The sequence below is a fragment of the Meriones unguiculatus genome, chromosome 2 (genome assembly GCF_030254825.1).
Source record: "Meriones unguiculatus strain TT.TT164.6M chromosome 2, Bangor_MerUng_6.1, whole genome shotgun sequence".
In the NCBI taxonomy this organism is placed as follows: Eukaryota; Metazoa; Chordata; class Mammalia; order Rodentia; family Muridae; genus Meriones; species Meriones unguiculatus.
The window spans coordinates 159,035,246-159,042,934 of NC_083350.1; the positions used below are offsets into that span (position 1 = coordinate 159,035,246).

Here is a 7,689-nt window from a genome sequence, read left to right on the forward strand (position 1 = left end):
AAACAATCTCTCCAGACATATTGTGCGTCATTTTTAACCAGAACTTATGGAAAGAAAATAACACTCAATCCTCACGTGAATGATCCTTAAATAAAGAAAGCAAGGCTCAAAGTGCCACTCCCCCCCACTTTTTTCTCTGACTTCTGTCTTTGAAACAGATGTCTCCTACAACCAAACAACTCTGTTCTCTAATCAGAAAGTAAAAGCTTGTGTGTGGATTTATGGTAGATGTCTGTGCCGGCTCTCGAAACTGTCTACACAGACGTGTTCTTACAGACTCATTACACTGAAATTTGACTGGTAATTCCCTTTTTAACTTGTTCTACGGACTCTCACCCAAACATGATTTTACTGTTTTTTTAAGAAGAGTTTTTTTTTTTTTTATGATTGGGTATTTCATACGAACCCCTCGTGATGCTAAGGCGCTAGCCCTAAGTCGATGACGGACTTGCTGATGTCAGCAGCTGGGCACGCATGCCTATGCTACCAGCTGACAGGACACTAATTACTAGTTATGTGGCTGTTGCCTGCTTAAGGAGCTCGTCACTGAGTTATGATTGAGGAAGGCTAGAGAGCTCGGGGCTGATGTGAGAAGCGACACCAACTATGCAAATGCCACAGGAGGTCTCCGATTGGTCCACCTGACAGAGATCTGTCTAAGGAGGAAGCATCTATTTTAATACCAAAACACACACACACACACAAGTCCGGTCGGCAGAGGAGAATTTACAGGAGGCCTCGGAGGCATCGCCTGTCCAGCTGACAGCAGCTGCAAACTAAGCATGATTCCCCGGCTTTAATCAATAGCCAGGAATGAGTCCTCAGCATAGACAGCTCCTCATGGGGAGGGGGCGGGGCCCAGGAGGGGTCAACATTGGCTCTAGAAACCAAGTACTTACTTTGTCATTTTTGGAAGACGTTTCTTCAATCGTTACGGTGACGGTAACAGAACTGACACGTTGTGCCGAGGATGAGGGATGCCAGCCTCAGTTTCCCCAACCAGGGTCTGAGAAGAACAGCCCCACAGACAAGGGCTCCAGGGAAGATGTGAGGGGTGAAGACGGAAGTGGGATCCAGACAGGGACGGGGAGGCATCACGGCAGGTGCAGAGGAAGTTTCTGTGCAGCTGAAGGTGGGGCTGCTGTGCTCTGACCAGACCCTAAAGGCTTTGAGAATAAAAATGTGTTACCCTGCTGGAGACAGTACCGTAACAGAAAGATCGCTTGCAGGGCAAGGCCCTGGGTTCTAGTGTGAGTACCAAAAACAAGCAAACAAACAAAAACAAAAAAACTATTAAGTTTCTATTCTAGCTGTGCCTGACTCCCCCTCCCTGCCCCCCCTGCAACCCACCAGCCAATGTTTGCAAAACAAGACAACCACAGTTTCCCCCTGAGATTAAAACAATAATGATGTTGGAGGGCAGCAGCTCAGTTGATAAAGTGCTCATTTTGCAATCATGGGGACCTAAGTTCAGATTGCCAGCACCCACAAAAAAAAGAAAAAAGAAGAAAAAAAAAAGCAGGCCACAGTATGTGTTTGTAGTCCCAACCCTAGGGAGGCAGAGACAAGAACATGAGCTTGCTGGCAGTGAGCTAGATCACTCAGTGAGCTCTGGGTTTGGTGAGAGAGCTTTCTCAAAAAAAAAAAAAAAAAAAAAAAAAGGTGAAGGGATGATTGAGGAAGAGAGCTAGTATTGAATTCTGACATCTACACACACACACACACACTCATACCTACACACATGAACACACACACACAGAACAACAGCATTTGATTATTTGTCACACGAGAGAAGAAATAGACCTTTGGTGAGTCGCCTTTCCCCGTGGGGCTACAGGGGTCCACACAGTGGCACGGAAACACTTTGGGAGGGTAAAGACGGGCACCCGCATGTGACCTCTGAGTGTGCCACCTCTGCAAGGCTCGTGCCTCACGCTCTCTGTGCACCGCTGCCGCCGACACATCAAGTCTCTCTCAGCTCGAAGCCTGCCTGGCAGGCTGGGAGTGAGTCATGCCCACTCCCTCTTCAGCCTGGGCACCATCCAGCCCTCTGCGAGCGAGAGGCGGCAGAGGAGGAGAGGGTGTTTTGCAAACACTTGCTTATGTGGCTGTACGGCTTATCCTTGCTGATCTATCCGGGGAGCAGTGGACAGGCCGGCGGCTCCGAGGGTATCTGGGCGATCTCTACAGACTGGCTCCGCACACCCACTCTGGAGCAGATCTCTGGTTGAGGGGGAAACAGGGCGGTTACGCTGTGTCGAGCGTTCAGCTTGCCTACTGAGCAGCTGTGAGGCCACGAACAACACACGGACTGTGTGCAGTGCAGAGAACTCTTGTACAGGAGCTTCCTACACGCCGTAACTGAGAGGATTAGAGCTCTTAGCCGAGAGGCTCCTAGCGCCATGCCAGACATCTGCGTGTGTAAGTGCCGCTTGCCTTCTCCCCCACCCACGTTTGGCTTCATCATCCCTGACAATGATGGAGACTTAGAGACAGGGCAGAATGCATGTGGGTGAGGCTGAGGGAAATGGGGATCTAGAGGGCGGAAAGAAGGAAGCCAGTGGGATGTGCTGTAAGCTAGACACGAGCACAGGCCATGGAGCTCAATCCTGAAGTGGACTGAGGCAGTGTAGAGGTGAAGGGTGGTCCCGTCTGAGGGAGAGGAGTGTGGTATGTTCACACACGTATTCCTGAGAACCGTCGGTCAAGGGTCACCGTGGGAGGGGATGAACTGACAGGACATTTAACCGGCATTGTGACTTTGCCTTCTACTGTTCTAGACGGGGAGAGCTCGCAGATCCCATGTGCAGACTGGGGGCAAATGGATGTCAGCCCAAGCACACTGACACGTTCCTGGATCCAGGCAAAGGCAGACGCACTGAGGAAAATGGAGATACCCAGAACCTAGTGGTTTCCATCAGGAAGCAGCCACTGTGGAGGTGAGATAAGACAATGGGAACTTCAAAGGCAAAGGTCGTGATGCCAAGATGTCTGCAGATTGCAAGACACGTCAGCACCCGGATCTCCCCAGGGTGGTGCTTGGTACCCGGGGCCTCTTCCGCCCTGTCCTACATCTGACCTGTGGTCTATTGGGGGCGGGGGTGGCATGTACGACAGCCCTGTTAGACTCGCCTTAAACAAACTGGAAGAGTCTGTGCGAACCCCAGTTTACATGTGGAAATGCAAAATCCTGTAGACTGCACTGCAGGAGGGACCAGATTACAACATTAATGTGGACTCAAACGGGCTGATGCTCCAGGAAGAAGGATGCTATTAAGACCTACTCCTCTAGGCCAGCATAGTGCTACGAACCTTTAACTCAGGAAGTGAAGGCAGGAGGATCACAAGGTAGGGGCCGGCACTGTCCTCAAGCCTCCTTAGAGCACCACCAAGCACTGATATCTCCTGTGGCTTCTGGACAGTCAAGAATGTCCCCACTTCCAACACAGAGCTGCTTTTCCAGTAGCTGTGTGTTCTTGGGTAGTTACTGAGTCTCCCTGGGCCTGTGTGGGTTTTTGTGGTAAGTTCCAGAGCCTCTCCGTGCTTGGGTGGGTTTCTCTCTTGCCCGGGTTTTATAGAGTTGTGACAGTACACAGGAAGAGCTCAGAGCAGCTTGGAGTTACCCTCACAGCTGCCATTAACAACCCCCTTCAAGATGACAGTCATCCCTCAGGTATGCGAATGACCTCCAGCTAGTTTTAGACTGTTTTTGGAACCAGTTTGACTCATTAAGGGGGGTCTCTTTGCAAATCCTCCCTGTAGAACATAGTGTCTGCAGCATACAATCCAGCATTGTGTGCTCAAAATCCACAAGGAGAGTCACTTCAAAATGTATTCTGCTTGTGGGGGTGAGGAAGCACTTGCACTATAGTACGCAGGTGAGAACAGCTGCTCCAGAGTCTGTCCTCTCCTCTCTTATTTTTGAGCCAGGATCTCTCTTGTTACATCCGCCACTGGATACACAAGTGATTCTCCCGTTTCTGCCTCCCATCTCTTGTGGGAGTGCGGGACTTGGGTTACTGATCCAATCTGTGACACCTGGCTTTATTGTTTTGGTTTACTGTTGGTTTCGGTTTTTCGAGACAGGGTTTCTCTGTGTAGCCCTGGCTGTCCTGGAACTAACACTTTGTAGGCCAGGTTGCACTCGAGCTCAGAGATCTATCTGCCTTTGCCTCCAGAGTGCCGGGATTAAAGGTGTGCTCTACCAGGCCAGCCACCATGCCTGGCTTTTTTTTTTTTTTTTTTTAATGTAGATTCTGGGGATCTAGATTTAGGTCATCAGAGGGTTGTGGCAAGTTCTCTTACCCACTGAACCAATCTCACTGGTCTGGGAGTAGCAATTATGTTGGATTTTCATCCTAATACAAGCAACCACAATAATAATAAAGGAGGTGGCAGGAAGCTATGGTGAAGGAGTTGCTGACTATAACTTGTCCCCAAACTCCCACAGACCTGCATAAAAAACTGGAACAGTTTTTACTATGCCAATTCCACTGGAATAAAACAGTCTAATAAAAGAGAGGAGTGTCTTTGCTTATGGCTGTCCTGAGAAAGTTTTCGTTTGTCCCTTGGCCAATGAGAACACCCCACTATGCTCCCATTGTCTTCACTCTTGTCCCACCAAACAACTCAGTCACAGAACAATATAAGTAGGCATTAGAAGACTACCATTTAGCACTAGGAGGGTGAGAGGTCAGAGGAGGCCCTGAACTATGGAGCCGTCACATATGTGACTATATATGACTGATGGCTGGATGGCAGGAGGGCATTTTTAAATGCTGCACAAGCAAGAATGTCTTTAAGTGTTTGGTCCTAGGATGCAAGCTGGAATTCTGCCAAGTTTATTTGGATTCCAATTTGTTGAGGGAGGACAAAACGAACCCCCCCAAAACAGATCAAAGCCATTGCCAGATGGAGCCATGCTAAGAGAAGTTATGCTCCTGGATGGAATGGAAGATCCTAAACCGCTCTTGGAGAACAGATGTCGTGTGTCAACATGGAATGTGCACACTGACAACATGGAAAAGATGCTGACCTTAAAGGCCTTGGAAGAATAGGGGATTATAAGTGTCATGGCAGGAGGTAGACCCCAGGAAAAGAGTGGGTGGCAAGAATGTAGGGAAGGAAGGATTCCTTCCTCCTCAACCTGGAGTTGCGGAGCAAAGCCCAAAAAGGCACCGCTAAATAACATATCGCAGAGATGCTAATGCATGAAGCTTGCTTGCTGCTCTATTCCCAACAGCCACGCTTGGGAACCAACGAGGAGCAGAGGAAGGAAATGACAAAGGCCCATGTAGGTGGTTTGCAGCCCATAAGAAGAACACAGTCATGACGTTTGCAGAAAAATGGATGCCACTGGAAACTATCGCATTAAGCAAACTGAACCAGTCTCAGAAAGGCACAGAGAGTGTGTTTTATCATACGTGGTTCCTAAATTTTAAGTAGATACATAAAGTCATGAATGTACATATGACATGAAGACAGAAGTAACTCAGTGGAGGGAAGCAAGGTGAGTCATGGGAGGAGGAAGGAAAAGAAAGAGGAGGAAAGATGTACGGGGAATGTGTTCAATAACCAGAGTACAGTTGTATAGAAATATCCTTAATTAGCTCAGTGCTACATAAGTGAATACATACAATAAAAATTCAAAAGACAAGGGGCCTTGCTAATCGGCCACATGGCCCTGGGAGGTCTGCCCAGCCTCCTCAGACTGACAGAGACCTTCTCCATCAACAAAGAGGCTAGGCTAGCTGTGTGGGGCACATCTCAAGTTTGACGCAGCTCTGTATGCCTACCTGTCACAAGAGATGTCACCCTTTCCACTAGAAAAACAAAGATTCCGGTATTCCTAGAAACATATCAACAGCTCCTGGCCAGTAGTTCTCACAGACGGACATGAAACCGCTGAGCATTCTTCGCTCCTCTCTGTCTCCAGCCATCATCACCTCAGACAATGCCTCTACCGCCTTGGATTGGCCTGTCCCTAGCCCACACATTTGATTCCAGAAGACCATAGATAGCCCCATACCCTGAAGACATTCATGATGTGTGTAGACAGAAAACCACAGAGAGGTTAGTCAGATGAACACGCTGGAGCTGAGATGACCCCTGGAGAAGCTGGGGTGCAGTGGAGGCAGGAGATGAGTGTGTTGAAGTGGGACTGGAGGGGAGAGACACTGCCAACAGTGGGGACAGGCGCTTCTTGTTCTGTTATGAGAGGAAGAGGCAAATACAGTGTGCTAGAGTCAGGAGGACTGAATTTTTCACAAGTGAGAGAATAACACATATGAGTGCATTAAGAATTGTCTAGTTGGGGTGGAGAGATAGATGGCTCAGCGGTTAAGAACACTGCTCTTCCGGAGGACCTGGGTTCAATTCCTAGCACCCACGGGGCAGCTCACAATGGTCAATAACTCCAGTTCCAGGGAGTCTGACACCCTCACACAGACATACATGCAGGTAAAACACCAATGCAGGTAAAGTAAACGAATCAATAAATCATTAAAAAAAAAAAAGAATTGTCAAGAGTGTGGCCAGGCGGCTGGGAGTGAGCAGGACTTTCCTTACCAGTGGATTGTGCAGCGAGCACAGCCAGTCTCGCCTTCTACTCATCATGGCGTCCTCTGATATTCAGGTGAAAGAGCTGGAGAAGCGCGCTGCAGGCCAGGCTTTCGAGCTGGTTCTCAGCCCTCGGTCAAAAGAATCAGTCCCCGACTTCCTCCTTTCCCCCCAAAGAAGAAGGATCTTTCCCTGGAGGAAATTCAGAAGAAATTAGAAACTGCAGAAGAAAGACGCAAGTCTCCTGAAGCGGAAGTCTTGAAGCAGCTTGCTGAGAAGCAGGAGCATGAAAAAGAAGTGCTCCAAAAAGCTACCGAGGAGAATAACAACTTCAGCAAAATGGCAGAGGAGAAACCGACCCACAAAATGGAGGCCAACAAAGGGAACCAGGAGGCGCAATGGCTGCCAAGCTGGAGCGTTTTCGAGAGAAGGACAAACATGTTGAAGAGGTACGGAAAAACAAAGAATCCAAAGATCCTGCGGATGAGACCGAGGATGACTAATTTGTTCCGAGAACTGATTTTCTCCCCGACCCCATCCTAAATATCCAAAGACTCTACTGGCCAGTGTCATTTACTTTTTTCCTCCTGACAAATATTCTAGAAGCTGAAGTAGGACTGTATAGGTAGATCAGACCCTGAGATGTTCCAGGGGCTCAAGGGGAGAAACGAAAAGTGTTTTACTCTTTTTTAAAGTGTTGGTCTTTCTAACGTAGCTATTTTTCTCGTTGCATCTTTTCCACTTCAGCACCCTGGGTGTGCTGGGTTAATGGCTGGTGCTGTATTGACTGTGGAAGACATTTGTGAAAAGTATGTAGTGGCTTCTTCTAACCTGTTAGATGCTGACTCTCTGTTTACTTTGCCATCCTGATTCTGTCCCAATCTCACCAGATGCTACTGTACTTGAATGGTCAATAAACTGCACAGTGCTGTTGGTGGCAAAAAAAAAAAAAAAAAAATTGTCTAGTCAAAGAAGAACTTGGAAAAAAGATGATAAAACTGGGTAATTGGGTGGGTGGTACACACTCCTTTAATCCCAGCACTTGGAAGCCAGAGGCCAGCAGATCTCTAAGTTCAAGCCCAACCTGGTCTACAGAGTGAGTTCCAGGACAGCCAGTGCTACGCAAAGAAA

The 7,689-nt window shown here is 48.3% G+C and overlaps 1 pseudogene; it reads left to right on the plus strand.

Annotated features, from left to right (window-relative positions):
• Window positions 1–2,068: 2,068 nt before the first annotated feature.
• LOC132652470 (stathmin-like) lies at window positions 2,069–7,487 on the plus strand (annotated as a pseudogene).
• Window positions 7,488–7,689: the final 202 nt, after the last annotated feature.